At 48.2% G+C, this 14,496-nt stretch overlaps 1 protein-coding gene across 2 annotated transcripts in view; it reads left to right on the forward strand.

Annotated features, from left to right (window-relative positions):
* SLIT1 (slit guidance ligand 1) overlaps positions 1-14,496 on the forward strand; it is a 188,442-nt gene that overhangs the window by 30,221 nt on the left and 143,725 nt on the right. The window lies entirely within an intron of this gene.

The raw sequence follows: 14,496 nt of genomic DNA on the forward strand, positions 1-14,496 counted from the left end.
TGGGCCCTGAATCTGCTCTCCAGTAACTTATATTTTTCTTAGCTTTGCTTTCTATAACTACCTAGCTTTTGAAGAGCTGTCAGGTTTTTGAATTTTGAGTTGTGAGGTTTTTTATTTCCCTTAATTATTGTCATTAATAACCTTAAGAACCACTGGCGGGGCCTTCTGCATGCCTGGCACAGCACTACTGGTTCGTCCCTGAAGGAACTTATGGGTCAGTACCTAGGTAGAGAAAGGGATAATAAGCAGTGTAGGGAAGACTGAGGGGTGTGGGTTGGGTGGGAGGTGGCAACCTAGGGTTACCTGAGTGCTAAGGGGTCTGACCATGGGCTCCTAGAGTCGGGGGCTTGATTTTGTCTCCTCTGATTAAACACAGCTAGTTCTTTCTGCCTCTGCCATGATTTCTAGACCTCTCTCCAAGCCCAGTGATCTCCAGAATTTGTTGTTGATCTTACCTTCAAACTTTTATTTATTTTTGAGATGAGATGTTGCTCTGTCACCCAGGCTGAATACAGTTGCACAATCTTGTCTCACTGCAGCCTCAACCTTCTGGGCTCAAGCGATCCTCCCACCTCAGCCTCCAGAGTTGCTGGGATTCCAGGTGTGCACTACCACGCCTGGCTAATTTTTAAATTTTTTTGTAGAGACAGGGTTTTGCCATGTTGCCCAGGCTGGTCTCAAACTCCTGGGCTCAAGCAATCCACCAGCCTCAGCCTTCCAAAGTGCTGGGATTACAGGTGTGAGCCACCGTGACTGGCCAAGCTTTTATCTTTACAATGGAACTCTAATTTTTAGTCTGTTGGAATGGTCTTTCTGATCACTTCCTGTTGCTTCCTCCTCCTGGCCTGGAGACCACTCCACAGTGACCTTTAGTGATGATCTCTTTTGCTGGTCTTTGTCACCACCCTTGGGCTTGAGTTGGGCCTTCTCCAGTTTTCCTGTAACTGATAGGTTGCCCAATCCATTCTGTGCCAGGCATTGATTTTTCCCTACTTCATTGTGAAAGGCAGAAGATTCTTCCCAGCAGGTGCCTCCGTGGTAATGTCTGTTGAACCTGTGGGCCATGCACTGGTCTATGTGGACCATGCTGTTGCTGGCCACATGCAGGCAGCTGGCCTTGCCCTGCCTTGGCCCCAGCAGCTCCTGTTTTCTCTCTGCTGTTCTTTCTCTGCTGACTTGCAAGTGTTATTACAGCTCTGCCTTTCTGCAAAAATTCGTCTTGAATGTCTTTTCTCTTGGTCTCAGTTGTGCAATTCTTTTCCCCTCCTATGTCCTCTTAACCTTTCAAGCTTTTGTCCTTGCTTTCCTGGCATGATTTGCCTCCCTTCTCCTTCCCATAGTGATCCGCTGCCCTTCACCTTGCTGGGATCGAGGCATATGTATACTGTATAGTTGCCATCAAGCTCTGTGTGCCCACTTTCACTCTCCCTCATTGATTTTAAAATCTCCAGGACCCATCATGTGAATCTGAATCCACCAACTTCCAGCCCTTTACTTGAGATCATCTCCAGCCATATTCATTTTTAGGGGGGAGCTAACTTCTTTTGTCATAACCTTCCACCTGCCCTTGGGGGTAAAGGATAGCTCTGCAGGGGACTCCCACCCTTCTTTACTCGAGTCCACCCTTCTCTTTGGACTTTGGTGCCTTGCACACCCCTGTGTTCCTTCCTGAGGAAAGTGACAACTTGGCTGCCTCCTTGGCCTGTGTCTGGGAAACTTGGATCCCCCCTGAAATGGAAGGTGGCCTGGGAAGCAGAAAGTCAAGGGTCAGGTGGTCCTGGGCTTTTCAAGGCATAACTTTGGGTGGTTTAACTGCTCAGAGCCCATTTCTGTTACCCGTACATGGTAGGGCTAGCAGGCGTGTGAACTGGGACTGTGCATGTAACATAACCAAGCCTGCAGCTGGCCCTCAGCGGATGTTCATCCATCATGCCCCTGATAACTCAGGGTGAGCAAATAGCCCCTCGGTGAAGTGGGTGCTCCTGTGCTTGATGTCTTGTCTGACACATGTGGCCGTGAGGCAAGCAATGTCTCCCAGTGTTACTGCCAGTGGGACTGGTTGGAAAGAGGAAGTGACTTCCTGAGAGTCAGGATGGAGCCCTCTGACTCCTAGCCCCGCCCTCTTCATGGTTTCATATTTTACAGGAGTCCTAGAGGAAAGGACATCTACATTTTAATGAGTATTAAATAGCCAGATTCTATACCAAAGGCTGGCACAAGGAGATTAATTCAAGGAGCAAAAAGCCATTGCAGAGGACAGCAGTCTGTGTGACATCTGCTCTTGGCACCCTATGGGGCTGGGAGCAGAGGCCTCTAGACACATTGGGTATCCTCATTGCAGTGGTCCCAGGTCAGCTGCTTTGGGGAAGGGGCTGGTTGGCAGCCAACAGAGGGACTTCCAGAGGGGCAGTGGAAGTCTTGGTGGCCCTTTGGAGGGTGTTTCTAGGCTCTAGAGCCAGAACTTCTCCCTAACACTTACTGCCTTTTCTTTCCACGCATCAGGTCCTTAACTCTTAGCAGGAAACATTTCTCATCCAGGAGCATAGCAGGATTTGGGTGAAGGCAGACTCTTTTCCTTAGCTCTCCCCTTGACATTTCTTAACCTCATCTGTAAGCAAGGCATGCAAACCAAGAGGCAAGCCCTGCAGTCCTGCAGGGCTCTGGGAGGACTCCCACACAGTGTGCCCTGCTTAGTTTCCACTGAGGCCAAGGCACTGGGTGGCCTCCAGGTCAGGCCATCTCAAAATAGGCACTGTCTGGGGGAAATGATTCAACAAACCTTATTCATCTGGTTGTTCGTCCCTGGTGTCTGGACTCACCGGGTCACCTTGGAGATGGTTATAGGGAAGGATAGAGGAGCGAGTGTTTAAAGATCTACTTGTTAATATTCTTCTAATATTACTGTGTATGCATCCGCCCTGGCCCATTCTATTGACCTGAGCACCTGGCATTCTAAAGTATCTCTGTTAACTCCCAGAGTTGGTCTGGCCAAGGAGCACTCGGCACGCTTGGTTCCAGAAACAGAATACCCTGCCGGCTGGTGATAGTAAAGGTGGAGGTGGGGTTTTGTAGGGGCACAGCTGGCAGGCTCCCAGGCTCCCGGAGCAGGAAGTGAGATCCAGCTGGCCCTCCCAGGGACCCCCACTGAGATGTGAGGGCCGTTTCTAGTTCTTTCTGAATATCTGCTTTATTGTCCTGCTCTTCCCTGCAAACCAGTGTTCTGGGCTCATCAGCAGCATCTCGGTTCCATCATGACTCGGGTCAGCCATGGTGCCAATTCGCCTCCTACTTCCTGTGACCTCAGAGCTCAGATCCACACAGTGTCTTAGGCCCCAACTCTGGGTTTCTTGGAGAAAGAATCTGATTGGCCCATCTTAGGTCAAGAGGTCACACCAGACCAGTGAGCTGTTGGCGGGGATTGTGGGATCCACTGGTGCAGTGACACGATGGTGTCCACCCTATCTCGGGAGCTGGGGGTGGGACCTATTCCCTTAGAAGGTAGTGCCTGGCATTCCTGGTCTCTCACTTGTTGACCTCCCCTTTGCTTTGGAGGGATCTGTTACTAATCCTTCCCATCTGGAGCAAATTATGGACTTTCATGCACAGGCTGTTATGCTAAATCAGCATGAAAATGGGTTAGAGAGAGACCAAATGTGCTGGGTAAGGCGTGGTCACCGTCTGTAGGTGGTGGCACAGCCCACATTTCAGTTGATTTTGTCTGTGTGGCCTCCAGAAGTTAAAATCCTGTTAGGGGTTATTCTGCACTGATATTTCCCCTGCTGTGGGGTTAGTCTGTCCATTTCTTTCCCATGCAGGGTCTATGGCTCAGAGAGGTGATTTGCCTTGGACCACAGAGCAACTTGATGATAGGGTTGGAATTAGACACCAGGCCTTCTAGAGGCCCTGAAGAGCCTGAAAGTGGTCTTAAACCTTGACCTAGGAATCTCGTATTTGGGGATCTGCCCTAAAGAAATAATAAAACATGAGCACAGACGTGTTCGTTGCTGTATTATTTAGAATATTGAAATATAGAATAATGAAAAGAATATGGAAATAACATATATGGCCAACGCTGGGGGCATGATGAAGTAAATGATGATGTATCTACTTGATGGAATATTTATACAGTCATCAAAAATGGCCTTTTTGAAAGATGTCAAGTAATGTAGATAAATGTGTTTGATATCAAAAGCCAGGATTCCAAACTGCATTGACAATATGACTACTCGATAAATCACTCTAAATAACGCATGAAAACATACCTGGAAAATGCCAACAGGGATTGTCTGTGGGTGGCTTTTTGCTCTTCTGTGGCCCAGATGTTCTCTAAGAAGCGTGTGTTATGTTTATGGTAGGAAACCTCCCAGTTTTTAAATAAGAAGTGAAAAGCCTGTGTTGTCTGAGGTGAAGTGAATGCCTGTGATATGATGTTGCAGCACTTCCTTTAACCGAGCCTCTTTGCTCTTCTGTGAGATACAGATAGTAAGGGCTGGCTGCCTCATGGGACTGATGTGACAAAGAGAGCTGTGACACTCTCTTGTGTCAGATGTGAACGCTGTGGCATGCGGGAGGTGCCCAGGAAATGTCAAATGAGTCCACATCGGGGCTACTTTGGAGGGTGGTGCAGCCCCAGGGTGACCTGCACCTGGACCTGTGTCCCGTGTTGATGTCGGCTTCCTCCGTCCCTTGTGCCAACTCAACCTCACCACTCTTAACTCACAACCATCCCCTCAATTTGCAGGGACCTTCCCCCAGCAGGTTTTTTTTTTTTTCTTGAAGGGCTTAGGTGCCGCTGCAGAGACACCCTGAGGAGGCTGTGGAGGGAGGCTGGCATGTGGTGGGCAGGAGGGCCATGGCCTTGGCACAGTCAGTGCCTGGGCTGAGGATGTGGGAGATCTGCTTTCTGTCCTCTTGGGCACTTTCCTGAGCGGGCTGGGGAGAGCAAACGTGGAGCAAATAGGTGATGCTGCCCTGGAGGCATTTCTTGGTGCCCTGAAATTACAGATGCATTTTGTACTTCCTCAGGGATGCCCCCATTGAGGGTGGGGCTGGAGTTTCTGCACAGCAGCATTCACACCTCTTCAGAAGAGAGCACACCCTCTTCCCCCACCCCATTGCAGAAGTGAACCTGCCCCATGACATCCTTCACTGCCTCGCTCTCCCAGGGCCTCATGAAAGGTCTCAGGGACTGCAATCATCACAGTAATGGTTAGAAAGAATGGAAGGTTATTGTGTGCCAGGCTTATGCTGAGCAACTTACAAATATACCTGATTTCATCATCAGAACATCTCTACAAGGTCAGCACTTCCCGAATTTTGTAGATAAAGAAATGCAAGCTCGGCGGGTTTGTGACATACCCAAGGGGCTAAGCCAAATGTGAACCCCAGTCTGTCTGACAGTAAAGCTCATCCTTACATACCACCCCTCACCTCCTCACCCACCCACCTCCTCCATCCGTCCACCCATCTGTCCATCCACCTAGTTATCAACCACTGCCCTTCACCTCCCATCTACCCTCCCACTATCTACCAATCCATCAGTCAACCCACCCATCTCTCTCCCTACTCCTGACCTGTCACGCCATCCCCCATCCCCTCCCATCCATTCTCCCATCCAGCACTCCCCACCCACTCACCACCTGCCTATCCATCCACTCTCCCACCCCCATTCATCAACCCTCCCCCTCCCCCCACTTACACATCTACCAACCCACCTATAAACCCAGAGACCTATCTATCCCCCAACTCCTCCCCACCTTCCTCCACCCCTGTATTCACTCCTCCTCACCTTCCATCTGCTACTCACCACCCACTGATCCAACAGTTCCTGAGGGCCTCCTGTGGGCCAGGCTCTGTATTGGGTACTGTGAACCCTGGGAGTGATGTCTGCGTAAGATGGATGAGTGTAGCCCTGCCTCTTGGGAGGTGACAGGTCTATCATCAGTGCTTTTTGAGAGCAGCCTGCCGCCCTCTGACCTATCAGTGGGTTGGAGCGGGTGGGGGCAGGTGCTGCACTGGTTGGACCTATATCTCCTGCCGGCGGGGGGCAGGTATACCCTGGTGGCAGGTTACCTGGGTTTGGGGGTCAGCTCCATCTCCTGACAGTGAACCCTCAGAGGATGTGGAGATGTTTTGTTCATGGGCATACACAGGTGTCAAGTTGAGGGTTAGAGGGATATGCTGGAAACCTGATTGCTTCTCACAGTAGTGAAACTCAGTCTTCACCAGGTTCAGGTGGGGAGCAGGGTGTCCACCCGCCACGCAGGCCTCCTCCTTGGCCTCCGATCTGGGGAGGATCTCTGCTGCTGTGTAGCCCTGCTCTTGCTGATCTCCTCCTCATCCAGAAGCCGCTTCTGGAAACCCAGTTCCTCTGGGCTTCCTTTTAGCCTTGAAACCAATATGTGTCCCGACAAGACTGACCTTTTGTGTCTCTGTTGAGCCTGGAAGGGGTGGGGGTGGGTGATTAAGGGCAGCCCAGGGCATTTATTTCCCCTTATTTATATCCCTGCTGTAAGGACCACCATAACTCATTAACAGGGCCCTGGTGGTTGGAGAGGCGTGGATGTGAGATTCACAGGAGCCCTGTTGAAGAATGCCTGACCCTATCGACCCTGTCTCAAGCTGGGTTTAATTAAACTGTCAGCACTGGTCAGAAGAACAAAGCTTCCCTTCCCATCTCGGTCCCCAACCCCCATCAGAGGCAGGAGGGCATTCTCCGCTGAAATGAAGAGCTGTTAAAAATGGATCTGTCTTGCCTCCGAGGGAAATTACCCAAAGCAGGAAGGTGACCTCGCTGTTGTGATGCATCCATGCCAGGCAGCAGAGCTGCAGAACCGAGCCAGGAGTGCCCCGAGACACCAGCACACGAGAAGGGGGCTCCCAGCCGCCCCTCCCCAGCCAGTGCCTCCTTCCTGCCAGAGTCCCCTGGGGGTTCCTTAAGATGGCTGTCCATCACTCCTTAGACTTCCCTTTTCCCAGAAAGGAATTTCACTAGCTTTGTCCTTCAAGATATTAAGATGTTCCTGGCATTAATGGTAAAAAGGAGCTTCCTTGGTTAGACAATTTGGGGAAGAGCTGGGCCAAGCAGAGTCCTTTGTCAAGGACTATTCAGCCCGTTTAACACGCTTATGTGCACCGTACAGCTCCCAGGGCAGAAGTGGAGTGTTGCGTCTCCCAAACATATCTGACCGTGAATCTAAAAAAATTTATTTTTGCAGGGAATACCTTTTAACATCTCATAGGCCTAGTATTAAGAAGCTTGTGGAAGTCTCAGACAGTAAGAATGAGAGCTGAGATTCAAACCCAGGCCCACCTGACCCCAAACGCACATACTTACCGTCCAACTGTCAGTCCTTGAACTAGAGTATGATTAAGAGTCTCAGTGGGGAGTTCATTAAAATTCAGATTCCCAGGGTCACACTCGTCAGAGATTCTGAGTCAGTCAGTGTGGAAGGGCCCAGGAATCTGCATCATCATCAAACCCCTCTTTATCCAGCTCATGAGAAGCCTTGCTCCCCATCAGGCATGGTGAGTCTTAGGAGGGACTTCCTGTTGGGTAGAGCTCCTCTTTGCTTCTGCCCCACCCGGTTCAGTGTGAGAGCCATGCTAAGTAAGCGAAGGCCCCAAGCACAGACGCTTCACCTCCTGCAGCCACACAGAGAACAATTTGGGGATTATGAGTTGGCAATTATGGAGCACTCTGGATTCTCGAAGTGCTTTCCAATCATTAAATCTGCGCCTGCTGTCAAGGCTCAAGTGAAAGAGGCGAGCGTCCCACTGGGCCGGCACAGGAGTCTCCGGGAAGAGGGCGGCCGGCCTCAGATTGACATCCACTTGCCAGAGCGGGCTGATGCGCCCAGCATGGATGAATGTCCTAGACACAGCCCTGGTGCCCGGCTGTGGGCTTTGAATCCGGCTCTGCCCCTGCTGGCTAAGAACCACACAGGGTTTTATAAATGTGGACATCCGAGGGAGCCCGGGACCTGAAGGAGGGCCATGGGGGGTGGCGAGCGGTCAGTGGGTCATCCCGAGAGAATGCCCGGCAAACGCGGGGTGCCCTGCATTTACAGGGGCTCAAAGGCATGAAAAGCCACTGGTCCTCTCCTACAGCATTACAAAAATCAGTGTGAGACAAATGGAATTTGTAACCATTGAGAAGATTCTGAATAGAGAGGCGTGCATGCAGGAGCGGGGTCTTATGAATAACTTTTAGGGAGTTGAGGATTTTAGAAAATCATTTCAAAAATTATACAAACATTATTTGTCAATTAAAACATATTAAAATAAAAAAATTCTTTGGAAGAATACAATTTTAAAATAAAAAATTATGAAAATAATTTTGCTAGAGAGTGAACATTTGAAAAATAGAGAAAAGCAGAGAAAGATAGGAGATAAGGGATTTAGTTTTCTAGTTAAATAAGGCATTTAAAGATTGAGCTAACATGCAAAATTAAAAAAAAATAAAGTTTAGGCCAGGCATAGTGGCTCACGCTTATAATCCCAACACTGTGGGAGGCTGACATGGGATAATTGCTTGTGGCCAGGAGTTCAAGGCCAGCCTGGGCAGCATAGCAAGACCCCGTCTCTGCAAAAAATAAGAAAAAATAGCTAGGTGTAGTGACATGCACCTGTAGTCCCAGCTACTCAGGAGTCGAGGTGTGAGGATCGCTTGAGCCCAGGAGTTTGAGGTTATAATGAGTTACGATTGTGCCACTGCACTCCAGTCTGGGTGACAGAGCAAGACCCTGCCTCAAAAAAAAAAAAAAGTCTAATACCAAAGCAATATATAGTTACTGTTTGTTAAGCACTCATGTCCCAAAAACTTTATGTGGATTTTCTCATTTTAATTGTCACGGTCCTATGCAATGGGTGCTATTATTTTCCCATTTTTACAGGCGGGAGAATTGAGGCACAGGTTAAGTAAACTGGTTGCATAGCTAGTTGTTGGCAGATCCAGGCTTGGAGTACAGGGAGTGTCACCCCAGAGGGTGTGCTCTTCTTCACCATGCTGTACACCCTTTTCATTGTAGAAAATGGGAGAATATGGAGAAACAGGAAGAAGAAGGAGACTGCTCATGAGTCTTCTGGGAAGGTGGATTTCAAGGTATTGAAGGGTATGGGAGACACAGGAGGGTGAAGAGGAAGAACGGGACTCCAGTGGAAGGAGCAGCTGTGCAGACACAGGGATGGGAATGCAATTCTCTGTGAGCAGGGGCCACACGGTTCTAGAGTGTTGTGTGAGCTCAGCCTGGAAGCAAGTGTAGATGGGCTCTAGACCTAGAATGTTCTGGAGTGAAGAGTTTGGATGGGTGATAGGGAGAGTGAACCATGGAGTGTTCTTGAAGAGCAGAGTGACTTAGTGGAGAGTGAGCCTCAGTCACCCCCTACAAAGGCCTCCTTCCCCTCCTCCCACCTCTCTGAACCTGAGCCATGAATAAGAGGGACAGATGAGCCCACCTCTGCCTCTCCTGGGTCTCCCACGGGTTGCTTGAAATGCAACCTTCCCATTACAGCTTCCTCCCTCCCCAGAAAGAATTGGTTGTTGCCTCCCCAGTGCCCTCTTTTTTTTCCTTTGTAACACTTTTTAAAAATCATGGTAAAATAGACATAATTTATCATTTCAGCTCTGTGTAAGTGCACAGTTTAGTGGCATTAAGTACATTCACAATGTTGTGTAACCATCATCACTATCTATACCCAAAATGTTTCCATTATCCCCAACATAAATTCTGTACCCATTAAGCAATAGCTCCTCGTCTACCTCCCTGCAGCTCCTGGCTACTTCTCTTCTGGCCCTGTGACTTTACCTGTTCTCAGTACATCACAGACATGGAATCATACAGGATTTGCCCTCTGTGACTGGCTTATTTCACTTAACATAGCATTTTTGAGGTCTATCCACATTGTGGCACATATCAATATATCATTCTTTTTAATGGCTGGATAATATTCCACTATTTGGATAGACCACATTTTGTTGATTCATTCAGCTGTTGATGGACAGTAGGTTGCCTCCACCTCTCAGTGCCCTCTTAGCAGTTGCTTGAGCCTCTGTCAGAGCCCCCACGATTCTCCTCATATCTCTTTGCCCTGCCTTCTCCACCAGATTGGACAGAGGCTCAGGCAGGGTCGTTCTTGTTTCCCCAGCACAAGTGGGGTTAGCAGGCTGGCAAGTGTGGTTTCTTTCTGGTGGCAAACACTGTCTCGAAGGCTGAGAAAGGGGTGTGACCAGAGCTGCCCGTTCCTTGCTGTCTGATTTCGGGGCTTGGGGCTCTATGGGTCTGTGCTGGGCTGCAGCTTCATGGATTTTGTAGACTCAGAACTTTTCAGCTGACTTCTGTTTTCCTCGGCCTGTGATTGGCCTGAACTTGTGGTCCAGAAACACGAAGACAGTTATTTAGGGTTTAGTGCTGGCTTGCAGGATAAATAAAATCTACTGGGGGGTGTTCAATGGAGGAGGCTGGGGTACCTCTCTGTGGGGGTAGTCACAGAGCCCTAAAGAAGGCCCCTGTTTCCTGGGAGGCAGGGAAAGCTTGAGGAGGGAGTCATGGGAGGAGGGGATCCAAGAGGAAGCAGTCCTTTCGGTGGGTGGAGACGGGCATGAGGCTGGACTCAGGGATGTGGTGGTGACTTGTACATGGTAGGGTTTGACTGACTCAGTTTTTGGTTAGGATGGGCCAGGAATCACCACCTCCTACTTAGGCCCTTCCCTTAAGCCATGACCCAGGTTTGTACTTGTAATTTTCAGCCAGGCATCAGTGGATCTTGAGGAGCTCAAAGAAGTAACGATGGGCTTCCTCAAGCTCTTTGCAGTGTGTGCCCTAAGGCAAAATGTGATCACTCCAATGTAGTCTTTGATTTGGGGCTGGAATCCTATAGTTTGGAATCAGTTTGGTGGTGCAACACTGGCTCTCTGATGCTAATGAGAAACCCTGGCTCACAGTTGATTGATCAGCTGTTGAGTAATACAAATATGGGAAGATACATTATTAATAAATATAATAGCTCAGATCTTTCAAATGTTGGGTTTGGGGTGGGGTGGGAAAAGTATCAAAAGGCATCTTTTTGGTGACATGGCTGGGAACTGCTGTCTTGTGCATCTGGGCCTGTTCCTGCCCCACTTTCTCCATCCCATGCTGTGGCCCTCACTGCCGCAGTCTGTCTGGCTTTGGCCCCAGCGTTTACGTGGAGCATCTTGGAGAAGCCTTATCCTTGTCTCAGAGGAGCTCTGAGTGTCTCCTCCTCTTGCAGGAGCTTTGGAGTAGGGAGAGGGGAATAAAGGGAAGGTAAGGAGCTGATAACCCCATACCCAAGTCTTAATCTCTGACTCTTTTTCCCTCAGTCCTCTTGGGTCCAGCCACATGCTGACCTTTATCTGGCCATTTGTTGGAACTGATGAGTGGCCTGTCACGAGTGGACCCTCACATGGATCCTGCATACGAGAGTGGACCACAGCCTGGCAGAGAGGGGTCAGGCTTCTCACATCAGAATTGGGCCTGACCAGAGCCTGCTGAGGTGGATGCTCATCTGAAAGGAAGTGCTTGCCATTTAGGAAAAATGGACAGCATAAAAATAGGTCAGGCGCAGTGGCTCACGCCTGTAATCCCAGCACTTTGGGAGGCTAAGGAGGGCGGGTCATGAGGTCAGGAGTTCGAGACCATCCTGGCCAACATGGTGAAACCCTGTCTCTACCAATAATACAAAAATTACCGGGGTGTGGTGGCAGGTGCCTGTAGTCCCAGCTACTTGGGAAGCTGAGGCGGGAAAATCGTTTGAACCTGGGACGCGGAGGTTACAGTGAGCGGAGACCGCACCATTGCACTCCAGCCTGGGTGACAGAGTGAGACTCTGTCTCAAAAACTGATAATAATACTGTACATCATTTAATAACAATACTGTACATGCCCCCACATACCACCCCAGTCCAGGAGCACCCCAGAGGCAGCTCTGCTGGCTCTTCCGGTCGGTAGTTAGGCTCCTTGGCATTGAGTCCTCTCTTTTCCTCCAGTGGTCCTGGGTACTGATTATCTGTGGGGCTCTGGACAAGTTACCTAACCTTTCTGTGTCTATTTCCTCATCTGTAAAGTGTTGGGGGTGTTATGACGATTGGGGGTGATTGTATGGAGCATGTAGTGTAGGTATTGCGATTATGATCATCACCCAAACCATTGCAAGCGATAGAGGGGTGGGCGGACATGTCCCATCCTGCCGCATTGCTTGAATGCACAGGACAATTTGCTGTCCTAGAAGTTCTCACGAATTCGTTTTGGCTGGGGGGTTGCCGGCTCCCGCTTCATCCCGGCTTCGGCGGGAGGTTGCAGGCTGGGCCCGGGAGCCTGCAGGTTGCCTCCCTGTTTGTCTCTGACTCAGCGGGGCCTGCCCTCAGTTCCACTGCCTGTCTTCTCTGCGGGGTACAGAGCTTCTTATCGCTCCCTTTGCATCTTGCCTCAGTGCACTCAGGATTTGGCAGGCAGCTTAGCCTGCTGCCTGAGAGCTTTACTCCTGAAGTCTCTCCTTTCTTTGGTTTATAGACTGAAAATGGGATAGTGACTTTATACACTGGAAGAAGAATGGCTACAGCCTCTTTCTCTGAATGCATTCCCCAAGAGTTGGCTTTAAATGTAGAGTTCTTCATTAGATTAACTTGGCATGAATATTAACATGAATTAGAACTTATTACCCTTAAATTCTTGATCTATAACAGAGCAAGATTTGAAGAAATAAACACCTGGATACAGTGCCTTACCTTTTTCATGAATTCTTAACTGGAATAGATCTCTGCTTAACCTAATCTTTTTTTTTTTTTTTTTTGAGATGGAGTCTCACTCTGTCGCCCAGACTGGAGTGCAATGGTGTGATCTTGGCTCACTGCAACCTCCGTCTCCCAGGTTCAAGAGATTCTTATGCCTCAGCCTCCTGAGTACCTGGGATTACAGGCACCCGCCACCATGCCCAGCTAATTTTTGTATTTTTAGTAGAGACAGGGTTTCACCATGTTGGCCAGGCTGGTCTCAAACTCCTGACCTCAGGTGATCTGCCCGCCTCAGCCTCTCGAAGTGCTGGGATTATAGGTGTGAGCCACTGCGCCCAGCCTGCTTAATCTAATCTTAACTTTAACATTGAACCTCTAAGCGTCAAAAGTCCTTCCTAGAACATGTACATAGTTTCGTTACTTTTGGACTTCAGGTTATCTTGGCATTAGAAGTTCATGGAGGCAGCAGAGGTTGTTGTACGTAAATGAAGTGTTAATGTTCATATTCACAAAGACTCTTCAGCATTCACTGATGTATCTGCAACTCTGTTCTGCTTCACTGAAACCCAAACCCCATCCCTCCTTTTTTTCCAGTTCTAGACTGTCCTACCTCTCGTCAGTAGTGGCTTTTCTAAAATTGTGATAAAAACATATAAAGCTTACTGTCTTAACTCTTTTTAAGTGTCCAGTTCAGTAGTGTTAAGTATGTTCACATTTGTGTTGAACAGATCCCCAGAACTTTGTCATTTTGCAAAACTGAAAGTCTATACCCCTTCTAGAGTTCCTCCATTCCCTTCTCCCCACAGCCTCAGGTAGGTACCATTCTATTTTCTGTGTCTATGAATTTGACTACTTTAGATACCTCATATGAATGGAATCACATGGCATTTGTCTTTTTGTGCCTGCCTTATTTCACTTAACATCATGTCCTCAAGGTTCATCCATGCTGTAGCATGCATCAGAACTTCTTTACATTTTAAGGCTGGATAGTATTCCATTATATGTATACCCCACAATTTGGTTATCCATTCATCTGTGATGGACAGCTGGGTTACTGGCACCTCTTGGATATTGTGAATAGTGCTGCTATGAACATGGGTATACAAGTACCTCTTTGAGACCCTGCTTTTGATTCTTTTGGATATACACCCAGAGTGGAATGACTGGATCATATGGTAATTCTATTTTTAATTTTTTGAGTAAGTGTCATACTGCTTTCCATAGCAGCTGCACCATTTCACATTCCCATCAGTGCATAAGGATTCCAATTTCTCCACATCCTTGCCAACATGTTATTTTCTCTCTTTTTTAAAATAGTAGCCCTCCTAATAAGGTGATATGTCATCATGGTTTTGATTTGCATTTCTCTGATGATTAGTTTGCACATCTTAGTTGTGTTGAGCACAACATGATTAGTTATGTTGGTTATTTGCATATCATCTTTGGAGAAATTTCTATTCAAGTCTTTTGCCTGCTTTTTAATTGGGTTGTTTGATTTTTTTGTTGTTAAGTTGCAGCAGTTCTTTATATATTCTAGATAGTAACCCCTTATCAGATATATGATTTGCAAATATTTTATTCCATTCCATAAGTTGCCTTTCCATTCTTTTGACTGTGTCCTTTGACAAACATGGTTTTAAGTTTGATGTAGTCTCATTTTTCTATTTTGCTTTTGTTTTCTATGCTTTTGGTGTTATATCCAAGAAAGCACTGCCAAGTCCAATGTCATGAAGCTTTCCTTCTAT

Source organism: Papio anubis, chromosome 11, assembly GCF_008728515.1.
Source record: "Papio anubis isolate 15944 chromosome 11, Panubis1.0, whole genome shotgun sequence".
Taxonomy (NCBI): Eukaryota; Metazoa; Chordata; class Mammalia; order Primates; family Cercopithecidae; genus Papio; species Papio anubis.